The sequence below is a fragment of the Lutra lutra genome, chromosome 2 (genome assembly GCF_902655055.1).
Source record: "Lutra lutra chromosome 2, mLutLut1.2, whole genome shotgun sequence".
NCBI lineage: Eukaryota > Metazoa > Chordata > Mammalia > Carnivora > Mustelidae > Lutra > Lutra lutra.
The window spans coordinates 49,228,127-49,251,167 of record NC_062279.1 but is presented as its reverse complement, the minus strand read 5'-3'; the positions used below and the strand labels follow the sequence as shown (position 1 = coordinate 49,251,167).

Here is a 23,041-nt window from a genome sequence, read left to right as displayed (position 1 = left end):
CCAAATGGCTGCTATCCATCAAAACTCTTAATGCATCTGTATATCAAATATAGCACAAGAATATATTCATTTTGCCAAAAGACCGTAGGTTGAATGATCTCATTTTGTGGGGATGCTTTCAAATACAATCTTGAAGCCTTTCTACAGGAAGGAAAAAGGGCAAAACAAAAAGCAAAAACAAACAAACAAAAAAACATTTAATTATAGTTAATCTTTTAAGTAAAAATGAGAATTCCAGAATTCTAAAATAAACATCACTCTTTGTCACATGGTGTGAGTTATGGGGGGGGGGAGAAACAGATATCTGAATCAGTAAATGAGTCAGAAAAGCTCAGATACATACTTTGCTTCATAAAATGCAGGACCTTCAGAAATCATATTCCTGAACACCTGTGCCAAGGAAGATTTATATATTAAAGTTCATGCTGCAACTAGAGGTTTCCTGCAATATCAATTTCAAATGAGAACCTGAGGTTTCTTGCAACAGCAATTGTCAGAAGAAGTCATTTCATTTCTTATTATTCATTTCACTTACACTGTAGCATATTGGCTGGATACTGTATTGATCCTTGCTCCATCGAATTTTGGTGTTCACAGCACAGACAAAAATTTGGTTTGAAAGATAAGTCAATATTATAATCTACTCTCTGATTAACAGCTATGACATTGACAAAATTATGGCTGGGTAGGTTATGGAATTCAGGTGAATTGGAAGGAATTCTTGTTTCAGAAAAAAAAAATGCCTTTTATCTATATTCACATCTCCTTAGGGTGTGTGTTAGGAGATTACTTAAACTGCTCCACAAATCAGAATACGTGTATAGCCACATTTTTATTTTTCTAATTAATTAATAGCTTGAGTATCACTTGCCATATTAGCAGGACATTCAGCATTCATTTAGTCAACAAATATTTATTGAGTGACTACTACATGCCAGTCACTGGTCTATGCTTGGGACACATCAATAAACAAAGCATACAGGAATCCCTGCCTTCAGTTAACTGACATTCTACTGCATCTTTCTTTGGAGTCTCACCATCCCTAAATTTCCCAGAACCTAACTGCTTTCTCAATCCATATGTGAGAATGTCAGTCCAAATTCTACACCCAAGCAAAGAGAATCTTTATTCTTCTGATGATCCCATCACTGTCATTCTTGCAGGCACACTGTGGCTGATACCTCTGATCCCAGTTCAATAGATGATGCTGACACTATTTTTGATTTTGATGCTAGTCAGCTGGGTTGATATTCATTTGGATACCACACAAATGCCAAGTGGATCCTAAGGAGAAGATAACCCAACTCCTTCTAAATTAGAACAAACCAGAGCAAGGCTCTCTATTGCCTGAATCCCCATAGTTGCCAATTCTCAGTCCACCCCAAGGAGTCAAGTCCAGGAGCACTATGCTTAGGCACCATCCCTTTGTAGCCCTTGAGACTTTAACCCCCTTCCCTTCTAAGAAATACACATTCTCGGATACCAGGCAGGGGCTCTCCTTTCATCTGGGAAACCCAAAGAATCTGATTATGCCTCTCTTCTTAGAAAATAAGAGGTTAGGTTTTAACCTGTAGAAGGCATTACACTATTCATTCATTCATTTAACACTTACCAATACTTGTGGGTCACCTACTCTCTGTCAGGTACTTCTCTTAACCCCAACTGCCTCCAGGAAGACCCTTTGTGGAGGAAGCTGCCTTTACACCTACAAGGCATGACAAGATGACTTTCTGACAGTTCTCTCCCTAGAATAAAATGTGGGGGGGGCATAAATGGGGAATCCTATTATAAATAACAACAATGACAACAAAAGTGTCTAAAATTTTTAAACATCCAGGTGATAGTGAAAACAGTGACCATGGAAATAATTATCAATTCCTTTACAAAAAAATGTTATTAAAATTATTTTAGGAAGAAAACATATCTGAATTCTGAAATTACCCAGCTTTGCAGCTGTTTGGTTTTTTTCTAAAGCTCATGTGAATTATTTCTACCAACATGAAAAAAGAAACAAACAACAACAAAGCTATTTAATCAAGAATTCATTTTTTAAAAAGATTTTATTTATCTGAGAGAGAGAGAGAGCATGAGCAGTGGGGAGGGAAAGAGGGAAAGGGAGATGTAGACCCCCAGCTGAGCAAAGAGCCCCACCTGGGGCTATATGCCAGGACCCCAAGATCATGACCTGAGCTGAAGGCAGACACTTACTTGAATGAGCCACCCGGCACCTCTTAAGTATTCATTTTTAGAGAAAACTTTTTGCTTAGGACAAGTCATTGACTGGGAAGGTTAGAAGAGTCCAGTCCAGCCTTAGCTCCTGAACACGCTGGACCATGGTTCTTGTGGCCTATGCATAATGCCTCCAAGCTCAGGCCACCCTCCCCTGTGAGTCCCCCACCCCATTTCCCCATGCTCTAATAGTGTTGCCAGTAACAACATCATACTCTCTCTCTCCCTGAGACTTCAAACCACTGGTACTAAATACTGTATTTTTGAGTCATGTAATTCCTCTTCTCTGTGTAACAGGCCCTAAAATATGTGAAGAAGCCTTGAATCACCATTTTTCCTCTTACAACTATTTTCAATTATTCTCCTGCAACTGTTCTCAAATGGCATCCTTTCTAGTCCCATCATAAAATAAAATAGTCACTGTCTCTGAACATACTTCATTTGTCTATATGCCTTTTAAAGAATAATGCCAATACCCTTTTTATCTGGAATTTGAAGTTTGAAGAATGTTCTTTAAGGAAATAATCTGGAATCTGAGCAAATATTGATCTATCTTAATATTCATCCCCACATTATTTACAGTATTTAAGAATAATAGAACAGTATACCTATATTATAAAACATAAAAGCAGGTTAAAGAAATAACTGAATAGTATTTAAATGTCTACTATATGTTGCTAAGGAGGAGAAAAAAAAGATTACAAAAGAATGTATAAGAAAATCATTTGTGTGTATGTATCTCTGTGTACATAATCCTAGAAGAATATATAACAAATATTAACAATGGTTCTCTCTATTTGATGAGATTATAGATGATATTCCAGACTTTCCAGATTTTCGATAGTGAAAATACATTACTCTGTAATGAAAAATGATAAATCTTATTTTTTTAACCATATTGTCAAAAGCTGAATGTGAAAACCTAAGATGTGTCCTGATCAACTCTCAGCGAGTAGAGTACCATGCCCTTACTTAGCTAATGCCCTTGTGCTAATACTGTATAACATTTTGCTGGGTTTGTAGCCACGTTACATAGTTGATTCATTTTGAGAATATTCTTCTTTGTCGCCTCCAAAACATTTCACAACTATTACCATTAAATCTCCCATCTTGTCCATGAACATTAGCTGGTTCTTTTGTTTTGTTTTGTTTTGTTGTCATTCATATATTTTCATTCTTAAAATAAATGACTCCTATGATGGCCATCTTGTCCCCCTTCCCCCCCAATTAGCCCCACTAAGCCTCCACCACACCCAACGTGGCACATTCAGCAACAGTTCATCCTAAGACCTTCCGAGACACTGGTGAAGAGGTGGGCCTGCATGTGAGCAAAATGATCACCAAGAAGTTCAGTCAAAACACCAGAGTGGAGACAACTGAAAATGTATGAGACAAAGCTGTCTATATCATACAGAGTGGCTGTGAAGAGATTAATGATAATTAAATGGAATCTCTCATTGTGATCAACACCTTCAAAATTTGCATCATCCATATGCCAAATGAGATTTATTTTATTTTTTTTTCATTGTTCCAAGATTCATTGTTTATGCACCACATGCAATATGTGCCCTCCTTAATACCCACCAGCAGGCTCATGAGATTTTTTTTTTTAATGAGCCACGCTCCAATTTCTACAAAACTCGTAACCAATACAATTTCATTAACAAGATAGATATGCACTTCTCGGTTACAGAGATTTTTTTTTTTTTTTTTAATATTCTTGTATTGGGCGCCTGGGTGGCTTGGTCAAATGAAGCATCTGCCTTCGGCTCAAGTGTCCTGGGTCCAGAGCCACCTCCCTGCTCAGTGGGGAGTCTGCTTCTCCCTCTGCCTCTGCCCCTCCACCCATGCCCCCACTCTCTCTCTCAAACAAATAAATAAATAAAATCTTTGAAAAAAAATTCTTGTAGATAGTTTATATGCAGAACCTATAGTCTGCAGGGGATTCAAGAAAATAGCAGAGTGGAGGAACTATATTGTTTTTCTCCCTATCTGCAGACAGACTAAATGCTGAATTTACTTTGATTTACAAAGAATGAAAGCCATTGGGGTGGATAGGGTGGTTTTGTTTGATGTTAAAAAAGCGTGTGACTATCCTTGTGAATGACAAGACTGACACTTGTTGCCAATGTCACATTGCAGACAAATAGTCTTGGCTGAAACCATGAAAGTTTAAGATATTCTTACTCATGGAATCTTCTCTGACCAGCTATTTCCAGAATAAATAAGGCTGACTTTAAAGCTGTCATTGTCAAAACTATAGTTCCCAAAGAGGAAAAATATGAAACTGTCCTCCAAAATTCAGGCTGTTACAATTTTACTCATCTTGGTGAGGCAATCTAGAACACATAAAGGTGAATCTGTTTACCTATTCACTCATATCCCACTGTAAAATACTGTGTTTTGAACATACTAATAACATAATTATATGTGTTCTAACAGGACAATTATACATGCTTATAAATGTATGTGTTCTGAACTATTACACCCTGGGATATTTTTGCTTGTTTTTGTTTTGTTGTGCTTCTAATGTTAAGTTTCTCCAATACAAAAGCAAAAAAAAAAATTATATAGTGCTTAATATTTATTCCTATCAAACTTCTTTTACTGTTTGGTTCATCTCTCTACCCATGTTAAGACATCTGTCATCTGATCCCATCATTTGGATTTTTTATTAATCCTCTTAGCTGCATCATTCACAAATTTGACAAATGTGACTTCATCTCTTTATCCATATTTCTTATGAATTTATCAAACAGAATTTGGGCCAGGATAAAGCCATGATACTTACCATAAGCAAGCTATCATCAGATAAACACCTTCTGGATGTGTTCAAACAAAGACTCATCAAGGTACTATGATTTAGCCCATCATTTTTACCTCTGTGTGATATCATATGATACCAACAAAAGACTTTACAGAGGATATTTGACTTTTTCAAGAAATTAAAATGAACTCTTTGTTTCACATTTATACCAATGAGATCAAAAATTCATTAGACCAGGGATGAGCCCAACATAATAAAAGTAAAGAGACCTATTCAAACTTGGTTGTAATTACTGTCTCAAGTAGAAAAATGCATCACCCAAAGCATTCACTTTCTGACCTGATATTTCACCATAGACCCATGGTATTTTTTCTGTTCTATAAATAGGAATCAGAGAGACCAAGTTTTATTCATCTCCATTTATTCCAGAATGCCTAGAACACAGCTTTATCTGTGATACTCTGGAGTCTACTCCCTGCTTTTCTCAGGTCAGGATGCTCCTGCCAAAATAGAAGTGTCTGTCACCACCCACTAGAAGTCCAGGGGTGACTTGAGCTTACTATTTCCCATGGCACAGCAGAAAGAAGCATATAAATAGATCAGCCAAAATATGTGTCATGCTCAAGGCAGGGGGCATAACACTGATTCCCTACTCAACAGATGATGAGGTAACTGGCTAAAAATATCTCTAGGTGTAGGTCGGGAGATGTTGCTACTAATATGCAGCCAGCATTTTCGTTGTTGATCTTAGCTGTAGGTGAATGAAGCTTTGAATGAAGCACAGTAATGCCTCCATTTAATAACAATAATGATCCCTTCTTTCAGACAGCTGGTTGAGCAAGGTCATCCCAGAGCCACAAGGCTTGCATATGTAAATGGTATATCCATTCCAGGTAATTGATCACTAGGTATCAGACCAACCCTGGGTATGAATCCAGACTCTGCCTAGTCTTTTGCTTTTTTGCTTATTCAATGCTCTCTTCCTGCTTCACCTAAACTTTCATTATCCCTCCCACGCAATAGTCCCCAACCTGTTTCTTTGTCTCTGACAGTAGAACTCAATGTGTCCCTCACCCTGAAGTATTAGCAATACAGAACATATTTATCCTTTTCTAAGGTAGAAAAATGCATATTTTGGGGGTGCCCGGGTGGCTCAGTGGGTTAAAGCCTCTGCCTTCAGCTCATGTCATGATCCCAGGATCCTGGGATCAAGCCTCACATTGGGCTCTCTGCTCAGCAGGGAGCCTGCTTCCCCCTCTCTCTCTGCCTGCCTCTCTGCCTACTTGTGATCTCTGTCTGTCAAATAAATAAATAAAATCTTTAAAAAAAAAAAAGAAAATGCATATTTTTTAGAAAAAAAAATTATTCAGCCTATATCTTCTGGTGAATAAAGAGATTCTTTATTATGTCTTAGGAAATTTCAATTTCCCCCAAAGATTCTTCTAAATGCTTCAGGAACAAAACCTTGTGTTTTCACATCAAAACCTTTAAGATGAATCTGTGCTGCATACAATATCCAAAATCAAGAAATGCCTGCTCTGTGCATGGATCAATGACTCCCTACAGGTTATAGAAGATACTTGGGACACAGTGAGTTCAGAGAACTACAGGCATGGAACACTGCAGGACACTTCCTGGAAAAGAAGTGGGAAGACTTCAGGACCTAGAAAACGGCGAGATGGAGAGATTCAGGAGTTCTCTCCCTCTACAGGCCAGGGAGTTGAGGGAGGAAAAGGAGGCTGAAGCAGAGATCGTGGATTAGCAGGAGACTGGCACAAATATCGGGGAAGATTGTTCAAGCGCAGGGAAAGATTCAGAAGAGTTATAAATTACTTCTGAGGTCTAAGCAGAAAACAACTAGCTGAATCCTGCGGCTCAAACCAAATGCAGGAGAGCCCCCTTGTGTTCCCGCGCGTAAATGCTGCTCCAAGTCCAGCTCTTCATGCCCCAAGGCATGGCAATGACTTCCGCAGCTGTCCTTGCTCAGGTGAAAGGCTCCTTCCTCTCTAGGGCACCAAAGCCCGTATAGTTGATGTAGGGAGGCTTCCAGAGATGTTTTTAATCCATCCCATTTCATAGCCCAGCCACGCTTTTTAGATAGAGAAAAACTAAATTCAAAAGAGAAAACAGCTTGCAAGAGAGTAGCATGAAGAGAAATCTGAGAAAACCTACAGGACCAGAGAACTCAGAATGCCCTCCCCCTCACCCTAAGCTTTTCCTCTTTACTGGGCCACCTGGTTTACGATAAAAGTAATAATGGTAAAAGGCCTGGGGATGCCTGGCTGGCTCAGTAGGTTAAGTGTCTCCCTTCTGCTCAGGTCCTGATCTCCGGGTCCTGGGATTCAGCCCCTCATCAGGCTCCTGCTCAGAAGGGCGCCTGCTTCGCCCCTCTGCCTGCCACTCCCCTCTGCTTGTGCATTCTCTCTCGCTCTTTTTCTGTCTCTGACAAACAAATAAAAATGATAAAAACAAAAAAAATAAAAAATAAAAAATAAAAGGCTTATATAGCACATTTATACAAAATAAATTTGTTTCTCTCTTGAGCTCACTTTCAGCAGACAGACATGCTCTAGGTCCCCCACCCCCTCAAAAAAAAAAAAAGTGTTAATTGCTATTTCATTACCAAATATGTTTCTGGCAAAGCTAGTGCTGTACTTTCACTTGTACCTCCATAAACTGGGTCTAGTTAACACCTCCCTCCCCTCCACAGCAATACTAAATATGAGTTGCAGTTTAAAAGATTTGGGGTTCCTGATGATTACAAGGCCCTGGTGCAGGCAGACTGCTTTCTAGACAACTAGTAATCACAATATCTACCAATTATTGAAGCTTTTATATGTGCTATCCATTCTAAGGACGACGTGAGAAATAGTACCTCAAATCCTTACTGCCTTGAAATTCAGCCATGAATTCTATGGAGAATACTAAAACTTACAGAATGCAGGGAATTTATCCACACACATATCGAAACTGCAAATTTAAGTCCAAGTGTGTCTCCCAAAACTCAGATGCTTCCTGCTAATTACCCTACTGCCTCTCTGGACCTATTTCAGTGTGGGAAAACTGGTGTAAAAGAAATATTTCACTACGAACATTTCATTATCTCTTTCTTAGAGTTGTGTTTCCTTCTTAGATTAATTCTAGTTATTTCTTTTTTTTTTTTTAAGATTTTATTTATTTATTTGACAGACAGAGATCACAAGTAGGCAGAGAGGCAGGCAGACAGTGAGGGGGAAGCAGGCTCCCTGCCAAGCAGAGAGCCCGATGTGGGGCTCCATCCCAGGACCTTGGGATTATGACCTGAGCCGAAGGCAGAGGCTTTAACCCACTGAGCCACCCAGGCACCCAATTCTAGTTATTTCTTAACCTCCAAATTGGTATATATCAAACATCATTTTAACGAGTGTTATAATTTTATTAGCATTTATTTTTATACTTATTTTCAAATAAAATAATACTTAATATTCCCTCTCAAATAAGGCTCCCTAGTTTCCCAAAGAGGAATTAATTCATTTTTATCACCAAAACTCACAAAGTCTTTTACTAACACAACTAGGGCAAAAATACATATTTTTTAAAGATTTTATTTATTCATTTGAGAGAGAGAGAGGGAAAGACAGAGTACAAGCAGGTGGGGAGGCAGAGGGAGAGGGAGAAGCAGACTCCCTACTGAGCAGAGAGGATCCTGAGATCAAGACCTGAGCAGAAGATAGACACTTAACCATCTAAGCCACCCAGGTACCCCCTCAAAATACATATTTACACTGTACTTCTCTGCCTACTTCTTTCCATATGCCCTGACTCCTATGTGATTTTTCTGTCTAGTCTCTAATTTTTTTCCATGATGTGCTTCTACTTACCTATGTAACCCAATTGCCAAATATAGTGTAAAATAATTATTCATTCATTCCAGAAATATTTATGTATTACCTCAGATGTTCCAGGCACTAAGCAGAGCACCTAGTTCTAGAAATGAAAGGAAGGGAATAAGAAAGAGTGACTGCCTTCAAGGAGTTTACCAGTTATGGGAGAGGAGTCGACCCATGCACAATGTTATGGATGTTGTGAGAAATCTGCAAAGGGTAATGGTAGGAAATAGTAAAATAAATCCAGGAAGTACACCCGTGATAAGTTTCAAAGTGGCAAGTGAACTTAGAGCTAAATTATTCATATGCCCTTGGTAAGTTATCATTCTGGGTCACCTCCCCACACACATTTCTTTTCCACTTCCTTATGCAATCATCACCTCTCCCTTCCTCCTACTCACTCAGTTCCTATCCAGCCATGCACAAGTTGCCTCAGTTATACTCCAGAGTATTTAAAATATTCCCTAGTGGTGCTGATCTCAATATATAACGCCACATGATCTAAAGTGGACAGCTTCTGTAACTGCTGTAATACTGCATGGGTTTCTAAGAAAACAGACTACCAAATCAAAGTGTGAAATGAAAACCTCACCCATCTCAGTCCCCAACAGTCTCAATCAGAGTCCCAAACAGAGTCGCCCTGCAACGTAGGCACTGCAGACCACAGCAGCTCCATCCATTACTAGCACATCGCAGGTAAAATCCAGCCTCTCTTAGAAAGGCTCTGTATGCTTCTCTGAAGAAAAACAGAGATGCACACTTTCTCTTCACAAGAACACAGAGCATAACAACCAGCATGGAGCAGCTAGGGAAAAATAGAACACTCAAATGGCCTGCCAGCCAATTCCACCAAGTCAAACCTGGAACTAACATAATGTGTTGACAAAGCTAATCTTGCCAGCACCCACACATCCAACAACAACAGCCAAAACAAAACCCTAGAACCTGTCAAATGAGCATATTTTCCTATTGTTCAATAGATCCCACTGTCATCTAGATGCTGGCTGTTTACATGGATTAATGCCACACTCACATAGCCAGTTGCAATTTCAATTATTGCCTATTTGCAAATGCACTGAGGAAATAAAATACAAATAGATCATCCTTCATTTTAAAAATTTTGTAATAATAAAATTCACAATTTGGATTTCTGTCCTCTCAGATGTTGTTAAAGCAATCTTTTTTAAAAAGAAAAAACATCTTGTTCCAGGTTTTAACATTCTCCCTGTTGCCTAGCCCCATTAGCTCAGCAAGGCGTTTTCTGAGTTGAGCATAAAACTTCAAACACTGTGAATTCACATGACCATGTTGGATATCTTCTAAAGTAATAGCACCTTAAATTGTTAACTTAGATGTTAGCCAACACACTTCCAATCATTATATGGCATTTTCTTCTGCTTAAAAAAAAATGAAAAAAAAACCTTATAAATGCCTTATAAATATCTTGTGCACATATAATTCTATTTTTCCCAGTTTTATTGAGATAAAATTGTACAATGTAGTGATTTGATATCCTTACGTATAGAAAAATAATTACCACATTAAAGCTAATTAGCACATGCATCACCTCATATAGTTAACTATTCATTTTTGTGGTGACAACTTTAAAAATCTATTCTTTTAGTAACTTTCAAGTATACAATAGGCATTATTAACTATAGTCACTATGCCGTATATCCCCAGAAGTTACACAAACAAGAAGTTTATACATTTTGACCATCTTCAGCATTTCCCCCAGCCCTGCCCCTGGCAATTACCAATCGAATCTCTGTCTCTAGAAGTATAATGTTTTAAGTTTGCACATATGTGTGAAATCATTCAGCATTTGTCTTTCTCTATCTGATTTATTTTACTTAGCATTTATCCATGTTGTAACAAATGGTAGGATTTCCTTCTTTTTGTGGCTGAATAATTCCACTGCATTTGTATAAACCACATCTTTATCAATTCGTCCACTGACAGTCACTTAAGTTGTTTCCATGTCTTGGCTATTGTGAGCAATGCTGCAATGAACATGGAGCTGCAGTCTCTTTAAGACAGTGATTTTATTTCCTTCAGATACATACCCAGAGGTGAGCTTGTAGTCCTACTGGGAATCTTTTGAGGAACTTCTACACTATTTTTCATAATGGCTGTACCAACTGACATTCCCACCAATAGTGCAAAGGGTTCTTTTGTCTACACATCCTTGCCAACACTCAGCTCTTGTCTTTTTGATAATAGCCGTTCTAACAGGTGTGAGATGATATCTCATTGTGGTTTTGATTCACATTTCCCTGATGATGAATGATGACCATGTTTTTATGTAACTGTTGGCCATCTAAATGTCTTCTTTGGGAAAATGTTTTTTCAGGTCCTTTGCACATTTTTCAGTTGGCTTGTTTTTTTGTTTGTTTGTTTGTTTGTTTGGGGGATATTTTACTTTTTGTTTTGTTTTTGTTTGTTTTGTTTTGTGTTTTGCTATTGAGTATGAATTCCTTATGTATCCTTTTGGATATCAACCTCTTAGTAAATATTCTCTTGTACCAACCTCTTGTAAATACTATCTCCCATTCCATAAGGTTGTATTTTCATCTTTTGATGATTTCCTTTTCCATGCATAAGTTTTTAGTTGATGCAAACTTGCCTGTTTATTTTTGCTTTTGTTGTTGTGCTTTTATCGTCATATAGAAAAAAAAATCATCATTGCCAAGAGACATGTCAAGGAGTTTCTCCCCTGGTTTTTTACAGTTTCAGGTCTTACATTTAAGCCTTTAATCAATTTTGAGCTAATTTTGGTGAATGGGGTAAAACAGAAGTTTAGCTTCATTCTTCTCTCTTTGATTATCCAGTTTTCTCAACACCAATATTGAGGAAACTATTCCTTCTCCCATCGAGTATTTTTAGCTCTTTTGTCAAATATTAGTTGACTTCATATGCAAGGGTTTATTTCTAGGTTTTTTATTCTGTTGCATTGGTCTATGTGTCTATTTTCCATGCTAATACTACACTGGTTTGCTTATTATAGCTCCATAGTATAGTTTGAAATAAAAAAGAATGATGCGGGCGCCTGGGTGGCTCAGTGGGTTAAGCCGCTGCCTTCGGCTCAGGTCATGATCTCAGGATCCTGGGATCGAGTCCCGCATCGGGCTCTCTGCTCAGCAGGGAGCCTGCTTCCCTTCCCCTCTCTCTGCCTGCCTCTCTGTCTACTTGTGATCTCTCTCTCTCTGTCAAATAAATAAATAAAATCTTTAAAAAATTTTTAAAAAAAAAAGTATGATGCTGCAAGCTTTGTTCTTCTTTCCTAAGATTGCTTTGGCTATTCAGAGTCTATTGCGGTTGCATATGAATTTTAGAATTTTTTTCCTATGAAAAATATTGGAATTTTGATGGGAATTAAATTGAATCTATAGATGGCTTTGGGTAGTTTGGACACTTTAACAATATTAAATCTTCTAATCCATGAACACGGGATACCTCTCCATTTATTTGTGACTTCTTCAGTTTCTTTCATCAGTCTTATAGTTTTTAATGTATATATCTTTCACCTCCCTGGTTAAATTTATTTGCAAGTATTTGTTTATGGTGTTATTGTCAATAGGATTTTTAAAATTTCTTTGTCAGATCCTTCAATGATGGTGTATAGAAATGAAATTAATTTATATATATGGATTTTTGTATCATGCAAATTTGCTAAATTTGTTTATTTGATCTAAGAGTTTTTGTGGGGAAGTCCTTAGGATTTTCTAAATGTAAGATTGCACCATTTGCAAACAAAGACCATTTTACTTTTCTCTGATTTGAATGCCTTTTTATCACCCAATTTTTCTATGTAGAAACGTCAGTATTATGTTGGATAAAAGTGGCAAGAGTGGGCTCACTTGTCTTATTCCTAAGCTTCTAATCTTCACTGTTGAGTATGTTATCTTTGGGCTTGCTATATATGACCTTTATTGATCAAGTGGTTTTTATTGTGTATCACATTTATTGATTTGCATTTGTCGACCCATCTCAGTAATGAATCTTACCTAATCATTGTGTATTATCCTTTTAATGTGCTGTTGGATTTGGTTTTCTAGTATGTTATTGAGAATTTTTGCATCTGTATTCATTAGGAATATTGGCCTGTAGTTCTCTTCTTTGTAATGTCCTCATCTGGCTTTGTAGTACAGTAATGCTAGCCTTGTGAAATGAGTTTTGGTGTGTTCCCTCCTCTTCAGTATTTTGAAAGAGTTTGAGAAGTTTTGGCACTAATTCTTCTTTAAATGTTTCATAGAATTCACCGGGAAACCATCCAGTTCTGGGCTTTTCTTTTCTTTTTTCAGTCTCCTTTAGTCATTATTGGTCAGTTCAGACTTTCTATTTCTTCACGATTCAGCCTTTGTAGGTTGTATGTTTTTAAGAATTTATCCATTTCTTCTGGTTGTCCAATTTTTTGGTATATAATCAGTCTGCTATGACCCTTTATTTTGGTGGTGTCAGGTGTAGTTTCTCTTATTTCTCATTTTTTATGACTCTTTGTCTATTTTTCTTGTTTAGTCAAGTTAAAAGTCTGTCAGTTTTGTTGTTCATCTTTTCAAAGAGTCAGTTCTTAGTTTTGTTGAAAGTTTCTATTGTTTGCTTGTTCTCCATATCATTTACCTCTCCTCTAATCATTTTTATTTTCTTCCTTCTGCTAACTTTGGGCTTAATTTGTTCTTCTTTTTCTAGTTCCTTACCTTAAAGTGTAATGTTAAGTTGAGATCTTTTTTTTTCTTGAGATATGCATTTAGAACTATAAACTCTCTCCCTAGAACTACTTTTGCTGCATCTCATAAGTTTTAGTTTCTGTTTCCAATTTCATTTGTCTCAAGATATTTTTACTTCCCTTTTAATTTCTTCCTTGATTGTTCAGTAGTGAACACATATTTGTGAATTCCATGTATTTGTGAATTTTCCAGCTCTACTTCTGTTATTGATTTCTAGTTTCATTACCTTTGGGGTCAGGAAAGATACTTGATATAATTTCCATCTTCTTGAATTTATTGAGACCTGTTTTCTGGCCTAACTTAAGGTTTATCCTAGAAAATGTTCCATATCCTAACTTAAGGTTTATCACTTAAGATTTATCCTAGAAAATGTTAAGGTTAATAAACCTTAAGTGAACTTAAGGTTTATCCTAGAAAATGTTTCACTTGAGAACAATGTGCATTCTGCTTATATTGAATGAAATGTTCTGCATATATCTGTTTGGTACATTTGGTCTGTAGTGTTTTTCAAATCTGCTATTTCCTTATTGATTCTCTCTAGATGATCTATCCATTGTTGAGAATGAGATAGTATATAATAAGAGTCTCTGACTCTTATTATATTGCTGTTTATTTCTCCCTTTATTTTATTTAGTATTTGCTTTACATATTTTGAAGCTTTGATGTTGGTTGCATAAATACTTACAATTATTATATCCTTGATGAATTGAGCCCTTTTTCCATTATATAATGACCTTCATTATTTCTTGGACTACTTTTAGCTTGAAGTCTCTTTTGTCTGATATAAGTATAGCTACCCATGATTTTTGTTTTGTTTTGTTTTGTTTTTTTCTTTTGCTTATCATTTGCTTGAAATATCTTTTTCCATTCCTTCACTCTCAGGCTACATGTGTCCTTAAAAGTTAATCTTTTGAGGTCAGCATGTCATTGGCTCTTGTTTTTTAGTCTATTCTATGTCTCTTTATTGGAGAAAAAAACCCATTTATATTTAAAGTCATTATTGTAAATAAATAAGAACTTACTAATGCCACATAGCTCATTGTTTTCCAACTATTTGTGAACACTTTGTTTCTTGCTTCCTCCTCTTTTCTGTCTTCCTTTGTGATTTGATGACTTTTCATGGTGTTATGGTTTGAATCCTGTATCATAATCTTTTGTGCATCTACTACAGGTTTTTCTTTTGTGGTTACCATGAGGCTTACATAAATTATCTTTTAGCTATAATGTGCTATTTTAAGCTGCCAACGTCTTATATAAATAGCATGCAAAAACTTTATGCTTTTATTTCTTTCCCATTCACATTTTAGGTTATTGATGTTATATTTCACATCTTTTTATATAATATATCCTTAATAAATTATTGTCATTATGGTTATTTTTAATACATTTGTTTTTAACTTTTAAACTGGAGTTATAAGTGAATTAGGTACCATTAAAATATTAGAAAATATGACCTTTGTTATATTTATTATTACCAACGAGTTTTACAAACTCATATTTTTTTCTATGTTAATTAGAATCCTTTCATTTCCACTTGAAGAACACCCTTTAGCATTTCCAGTAAGGTAGGTCTAGTTGTGATGAACTTCCTCAGTTTTTGTTTGTTAAGAAAAGTCTTTAGTTCTCGTTCTTTTCTGAAGGACAGCTTTGCTGGGTATAGTATTCTCTGTTAATAATGCTTACTTTATAGCCCTCAGCAAGTTTTTGTCTTTACCAGAGCCCAAGGGCTATTTTTGTGCTTCTCCTATAAACTCCAAGATGCATTCAAATTAAGTACTGAGATCTCCAATATCTGCACTTCATCTGTTATATATGGGCCACAAGGCAGGGCACCCTAACTCAAAGAATTGTTCCTGGAGAAGATGCCATTTAAAGATAGCAATTTTTCAAGTTCTTATGTATATGATCTCCCAATTATTCCCAGATGAGGCATGTGCTAACACAAGAACCCAATTAGTCTGAATAGCAATTGGAATTTACTTCTGCGGGTTAGGGGGAAAAGGCTAAATTGTCTATTATGAACCTTAGTAATGTTTGATATGTTCCCATCCATCATTCCACCCAAGAAACCTAATGCTAATTGTAGAATCTTTAGTTTTATCTGAGTTCATGACCCCGCTATCACTCTTTTTGATTACTCATCAAAGCTTGAAAGTTTATCATTCACAGGGGTTTCATCACTACCCAACCATCTATCCACTCAAATTCCATCAAGATATCAATATGTTATCCTAGGTAACACTTGATAGCAGCCACTCAGATTGACATTTTTCATGAAAGTTTACATATTGGAAAGTTTGCATTTGCCTAGAGAAACAAAGCAAATAATATGAAAATGATGAGGGAACAGAAAGAAAGAGGAGGACAAAGCAGAGCTGACACCCTGCAACCACCCCCCATGGGATATATATGACATTCCTCAGGCATTCTTGGCTGCCGTAAAGGAAAAACAAATAGTTAACTTGTAGAGATCACAATCCTGCAAGACCTGAGTCTCCCTCAGTTTACAAATGTCTTAGTGATTTACAAGGAAGAAGCTTTCTTATCAATACTCAAACTTCTAAAGACCCATAACTCAGTTCCTGAAGCCCTAACATAATCTTCCCCTCCATAAAACTGAGGGAGGCTGAGGCAGAGGGAAATGTAATTGAAGTTAAATTTCTTCTAAACCTAAAGCTCATTGATAAGGATGTATGATAGCAGGAATGTGACATTCCTCTAGGAAGCTCCCAACTATTTTACTGTTCATACCTTACTAAAAGGAAAAACCACCTTAACTTGACAGTGGCAAGGCCTTAGGTATCCTGTAGGTCCTCCTTAGCATATGAAAGTCTTTAAACCCTCCCTTTTCCTTACCTTCCCCAACCCCATAGTATATAATCAGCCACCCCTCCCAGCCCTGGTGCAGCAGATCTTTATGCCCACAGGTCCTCTCCCTGTGCTTTAATAAACCACCATTTTGCACCAAAGACATTTCAAGAATTCTTTCTTGGGGCACCTGGGTGGCTCAGTCAGTTAAGCAATTGACTTCAGCTCAGGTCATGATCCCAGGGTCCTGGGATGGAATCCTGCATCAGGATCCCTGCTCAGCCTGCTTCTCCCTCTCCCTCTGCTCTGCCTACTTGTGCTCTCTATCTCTGTGTCAAATAAATAAATAAAATCTTTAAAAAAAATTATTTCTTGGTCATCAGCTCCAGACTCCACCCCACTGAACCTCACCTATATTCTAAAACTTCATCAAAAAGAAACACTCCATCAGGGTTAAGCACATGGACTCTGAATTAGACTGTCTCAGTTCAAAGTTTACCTGTGTTACATACGTACATATGAACTTCTATGTCTCAATTTTGTAATTTATAAAACAAGTCAAATAATAGTAGCTACCTGAGAGAGTTGAGCTTTGAACCCTAATTTTTATTCAACTAGATCTTAATATTTCCACACATACAAAACGAGTTCCTATCTTAAAAATAAAACTCCCAATTAAAAGGAGAAGATTAGATACATGTTCACAAAAATGCCTTTTACAGTTGCAAACTCTAAGAAACAGTACTCCGATTCTAATCTATTTTTGCAAAGTTACTTATTTGAGAGACTCTCACTTTGCTTAAATTGCTTCTTCCTTAGATTGATGGGCAAAAGCTAATTCACTGAACTTGAAGCTTCTATTAATTCCAGTATTCCAGTGAAGTGAATGTATGATTTTACATTTTTTGTTACCTAACACAGCCATACTGTCTGCATTCTACTGAAGATGATAATCACTGGCCACTGATGAGGGAGCAGGAGGCTGACTGAGGACAAAGCAAAAGCTGGCACCTTGCACCCCCTCTCCACCCACTCCCCTCAGTAATATGTGTAACATTCCTCAGGCACCCCTGACCACCATAAACAAGAAACAAATAGTTAACTTGCAAAGATCACAATCCTGCAAAACAGGAATCTTCCAACTATCTTGATGTTAATGGCTTGCTAAAAGACAACAGTGGTCTCCCAGCACCTTGTAGGCCCTCTTTGGCATATGAAAACTCTGTTGAAACCTCCCTTCCCCTCGCCTTCCCCCCAACCGCAAGGTACATAACCTGCCATCCCTCACAACCCAGGGCAGCAGCTCTTCCTGCTCACGGGTCCTGTCCCCATGCTTTAATAAACCACCATTTTGCACTAAAGATGTCTCAAGAATTCTTTCTTGGTCATCGGTTCTGGACCTCAGCCCACCAAACCTCACCTAGGTTCTAGAACTTCATCATATGGTGCCCAACGTGGGGCTTTGAGTCTTTACATTTGGACTCTGAGCTTCGGTGCAAAATTGGTGAGTACTTTCTCTCCTTTTACTTTAGTCTCATTTCAGGGGCTTTTCAAGGAGTATGGTCTTATTGGAACACTTGCATGTCAATTGCTCAGACTGTAATCCTCTAGCCCGTGGCTGCTCTACGGGGAGGAGAGGGTCTGCCTTTTGGCTGTAAGTTAGTACCCTGGCCGGAATGGCAATAAGACCCAGAAACTTGATGGCCTCTCTTTATTCCTGTTCTTATATAAAGTTGTCTCTCTTGGGCACGGGACAGCCACCTAAGTCACCAGGACGGCTGCCAATCTTAAGACTCCCATGTGAGGTTTCCTCCTGATTGATCTAATGTGATCCCCTCCACATCCCTGGTCTAGCCACTTCTGGCCAAGAGACCTCCCCTGGGAGCCAGCCAAAACCAGTACCCGATTGAATTAAAATGCAACCGGGGACCATTTCCTGGGGAAGTTGGCTGCAAGGACCACATGTGTTGGAATGTCGCATAGACCATGATGGATTTCAGTCTTTATTGTTTCTTGTCAGTGTCTTCTACAGACTACTTAAAGCTACAAAATTGGGTAATTTCCCCTTGCAAAAACCTTCCTAGTATTTCCATGGGTTAAAATGGCAAAACAGTATGCAGTCTTCAGGACAGAAGATGGTATGGCACAGTATTTTGGTCCATTCACCAGGCACCCATCAGCAGCATAGGATGTGATAGGGAAGGGGAGGGATGCCGGTACCCCTCCAGGGCCTTTTATGGCAGGAATGCCTTCCCGGGGAAGGCAGGATGGTGATCAATAGCGATATCTTGAGGGATGTCTCTGGTCGCTTTTGACACACGGGAACCTCTGACATATCCTGTGTGGGATGCCACCCAGGAGTCGGGGGGGATTTGGTGATGGACCTTCTTTATGTTTCTGGGAGCATGGCCTCAGTAGGCTTCTTTAATTCCCAAGGACTCTACCTTGGGGTGCCTCTTAACCCACTGGAAATAATTTGGATTGCAAAACTTAGGAAAGGACTGTAACACTACATGGCCTCCATGGGATCTATCAGTTAGATCTCCTCTGCAGGAAACAGGGCAAATGGACCTGGGATATCTGCATTGCTCATACCTAGGCCTTCATTCCTCTGCACCAGGACCCCAAACTAAGGGGCTTTTGCAGAATGTGTTTGCCCAAATGAGTCAGCTAGTAAACTTAATTTTGACATACTGGATGATAATTATGTTAGTAGGACTTCAGATAAGCCCAGGTTGCTGGGCCATCCCTAGCAAAGGGGACTCTGACTTTATCTCTCTCTGTTTCTCCTAATAGATATTTGGGCTTCTCCCTCACTCACTTCTCGTGTTAATGGCTATAACTGGAGCCAACTGGAGTTAGTCTAACTCAAGACAGAGACCGGAGGAATATTCCCAAGCAGCTGCCGAAACTCTCTTTGTTTCGGGGAATTTCCCGGTCTTCTCTGGCCCGACTTAGACTGCTTAATCCCTCCCCCCTTGCTGGTGGGAAAGCATGGCATCTGCTCCTCTGTTGGGGCTGATGAGCTCTAGAACCAGGAATCCTTTCTCTGCCTCCTGGCAGCACTTTGTTTCCTCTGTTTCCCCTTCTCCTGTTTCTGCAGCAATGTGCGTGGGGCCTGCATGACTGGCCTCTAGACCATCCTTGGTGCTTCCTGCACCATGGCTCCTCCTCTCTTCACTGCCAAGGAGCAAGAAGAGCAACCCCTGGACCTAACACCCCCCACTCCAGATCCTCCCACCCGTGTCTCAGGTAAACATTCCAAGTGGAGTGGGCCCAGGTGAAATGTAAATCAGTATTGGAACTAAGTTAAGTTTGGTGGTTTAATTAAGATAGACATGTCTTTGAAGTTACAGCAGTAAATGTGAAGCTTTTATTCTATCGAAGATTACTGGAGGTCAAATAAGCTCGTGTTATTTGTTAAAATCTGTTAGCAAAGAGATGACTAAACTGATGGTTAATTGTCTGTCTCAAAGTTTTAATGGGTAATTGCTGAAGTAACTTTCAAAGTCTTTGGTAACCTGAAAGTTTAAAGTTTTGGTTGGATGACAAATGGAATTAAATTATGGACATCTAAGTCTTAACCAAACAGGATAAAATGCTAAGTTAATTACTGGTTGTAGGTTTGTGCTTTTGCCTTCTTACCACAAAGAAACTAAGAGTATTTAAATCTGTTGGCAAACATGTTTTACGCTTAACTGATTCATAAGTTGGCATCTAAAGAATTCTGTTGTAACAGTTCACAATTGGTTAATAACTAAAGGTGTTTCTAAGAGTATAAAATTCTGCTTAGTGTAACTAAGACTGATGGAAATAAGGGAAACAATTCTGTATGTAGGAAAGTAGGTGATATGTAAGAAAGATTCAAGGGATGGGAATACATTTTGTTGAGGGTAAGAAAAGGTAATTTTGTCCTAAATGAGATGGTTGTTTGGAAGGAAATGACTTGGGACAAAACCTGAATGCAAAGGAAAGTTGTAGAAGATTTGTGAAGGGAAATCTTCAGAAAAGGAATTTTAGCTATGGTCAGAATGGACTAAGATTGAAATGAATGGGTTTTAAAGGTACATTGGTATAAGACTGAAATTGTTTCTGTTCAAAAGGACAAAGTTTTCTTAGATTAATTGATCTGCTGTTAAGAAAATGTAAATGGTTTTCTCTTTGCCTGCCCAGAAAACCCAGTTTCTATGTTTTGTTTTATCCAGTGTTTAACATCCCTAGTTATATTTAGGCATGGGCTTTAAAACTTTATAAGATTTTAGCAAATGTTGAGAAGATTTAAGTTGTAAATCTCTTTAACTCAGGCTTTTCCTTGGTATGCTAAGTTACTCATGAAGTACTACTGAACCAATGATAAACCTTGGGTCACATTTGGGAAAATGCTATAACTATTCTAGAAATTCTATGCACTTCCTAAAGTTTTAATGTTTTGAAAGATCATCACTTGATATTGTAATTATGGAAATGTTATGTGTCACAGAAATACCCTGATTTCCTTGCCAGCTAAATTGTAAACTCTTGTCTCGTCAGCTCTAACCATATCCATTCTGAGTTTTTGTCATTTATAATTGTTTTAATTCTCTTGTAAAATGAGTTTTCTCTTCAAGGAGATTCATATAAAGGACTTTCAGGACAAATACAGATATTTGATATACTTGAAAATCCTAAAACTGAAATGGGCAAGAATTTCCAAAACTAACTAAAGCTGCATTCACCAGATTTAGTAACATGAACTAAAAGATTATAGTGTTCTGTCTCTTAATGTTTTGTCTTATTTTAGACATTGCTGGTTCTCTAATGTTTGCTCTTCCAGACTAGGGATATTTTTTTCTTAAGATACAGAGATGTAAAAGTATTAATTTGTAAACAAATCAAGGCATTCAACTTTTCTCTCTTTCTGAACCCTCTGAAACCAAAAGGTCTCAGTAAGTATTCTTTCTTCCATGGCAATCAGTAATTTGCATAAGTTCAATAAGAATCTGTTCTCCTTGTAACAGAACACCATTGGAAACATGGGTTATTTTACCAAGGCTTTGACTGGAATGTCATATTTGAGAAAGACATGCATAAACTCCGATATGACCAGAGAGCTTTAAGGAACTAAGGTTGACTTTATGAAACTTGGAGCCATAAAGCCCCTTGGGACTGTTGGCCTGATACCTTGCTTACAGAGTTCCCAGCAGCCTCACCAGGTGAGTAAAGAATGTCACTCCTTGGTAGGTGCAGAGTCTCAGGAAGAAGAATTCGCCCAAATCAACAGGTATTACAGGCATGCCTGATGGCAAGTATGTGGCTTGGCTTCTGGCCCGGAGAGGCTACTAAAAGTTCAACCTAGAGATTCCTTATAAGAAGTTCCAGCAAAGCAGATTCTAAAAGATCTATATGATCACACTCACTGTTCTTGCTGAGCTTATGTAAATAATAGGCCAAGTTTGTTAAAACTGGACTTGATTTGGCTATCTCTGAAAATGAGGGTTATTTTAGAGAGAAAAATTATGTTCAGTAACACACCTTTATGGATATTAAATTCTAGATTTGATTGTCTTTAAATGTTTGTTTACCTAAGCTAAACAATTTGAGGTAAATTTCAGAGAAGTTGCATAATAGCTTCTTTAGTCAATCTTATTATTTTGTGGGGATATTAGCAGAACCCCATGGCACATGATTAAACAACTGGAAAAATGGGATTGATTCCCCTACAATTGTATAACTTAACTCACCTTGTGTGTGGCTGGAATAATGAAATTACCTAAAAGCCAGCATACCGCACTCCATAGAATTAACTACGGACTTGTGGAGATAATGGATGACCCCTCTTTCTTTATGAGTGGATTGGATGATGCATGGGGGACTCCCCTTATCTCTTGATAAATTTTCTCCCACTTACCAGTGATCCTCTGTATTCAGGATATTGTTAAGGCTGGACTACTCAAAGGGTTTCTTAATGGTTTCATCCTTTAGTCATATTTATCCTAGAAGCCATCTCTGTTGAGGTACAAGTCCTCATAAAAGAACCTCAAAGCTCACTACGGAACAGTCCCTGACTGTAATGACTTCACATCAGGTCCAGATTTGTCTTAGAAGCCAAAAGCCACCAACGGATGATGGAGGCCGACTTATTAAATACTGGGCTATACTTACAGATATGCTAGAAATAATACTTAAAACTTGTCAAACTTTAAACCTAGTTACCTGTATGCCTGAACCTGACCACTGTACTTCTTTCTCTATAGAGCAAAACTCTTCAGAGGTTATTGATCTTGCTTACTCTAGTTGGCCAGATTTAAGATGCCCCTATTAAAAATACGAATGACAGTTGGTTTACTGATGACAGTAGTTTTCATTAAAAAAAAAAAAAAAGAAAAGAAAAGCTAGATATGCCATAGTGCTCACTAGCACTTTGCAATTGCCAAAGCCTAAAAATAAACATTAACACTGACTCCAAATATGCCTTCCTGGTACTACATGCCCATGGAGCTATTTGGAAGGAAAGGGGATTGCTGTCAAGCCATAACTCCCCAATCAAATATGGGCCTAAGTTACAAAACCCTCCTTATTGCTATACTAAGGATGGTGTATATCAAATCTGGGATACATATTTGTGGTTCACACCCACTGTTGGACAGCTCAGTCAAAAGGCAGTT

At 37.9% G+C, this 23,041-nt stretch overlaps 1 long non-coding RNA gene across 2 annotated transcripts; it reads right to left on the bottom strand.

The window, feature by feature from the left end:
• Positions 1 to 4,219: 4,219 nt before the first annotated feature.
• LOC125092901 (uncharacterized) lies at positions 4,220 to 22,684 on the bottom strand. Of its 2 annotated transcripts, XR_007125097.1 has the most exons (4): positions 22,433 to 22,684; positions 9,786 to 9,800; positions 7,780 to 7,785; positions 4,220 to 4,232 (listed from the first exon to the last, which is right to left on the bottom strand). It is a non-coding gene; the product is annotated as an uncharacterized LOC125092901 (long non-coding RNA). The 2 variants fall into 2 exon arrangements; XR_007125098.1 differs by lacking the exons at positions 4,220 to 4,232; positions 7,780 to 7,785 and adding an exon at positions 8,000 to 8,011.
• Positions 22,685 to 23,041: the final 357 nt, after the last annotated feature.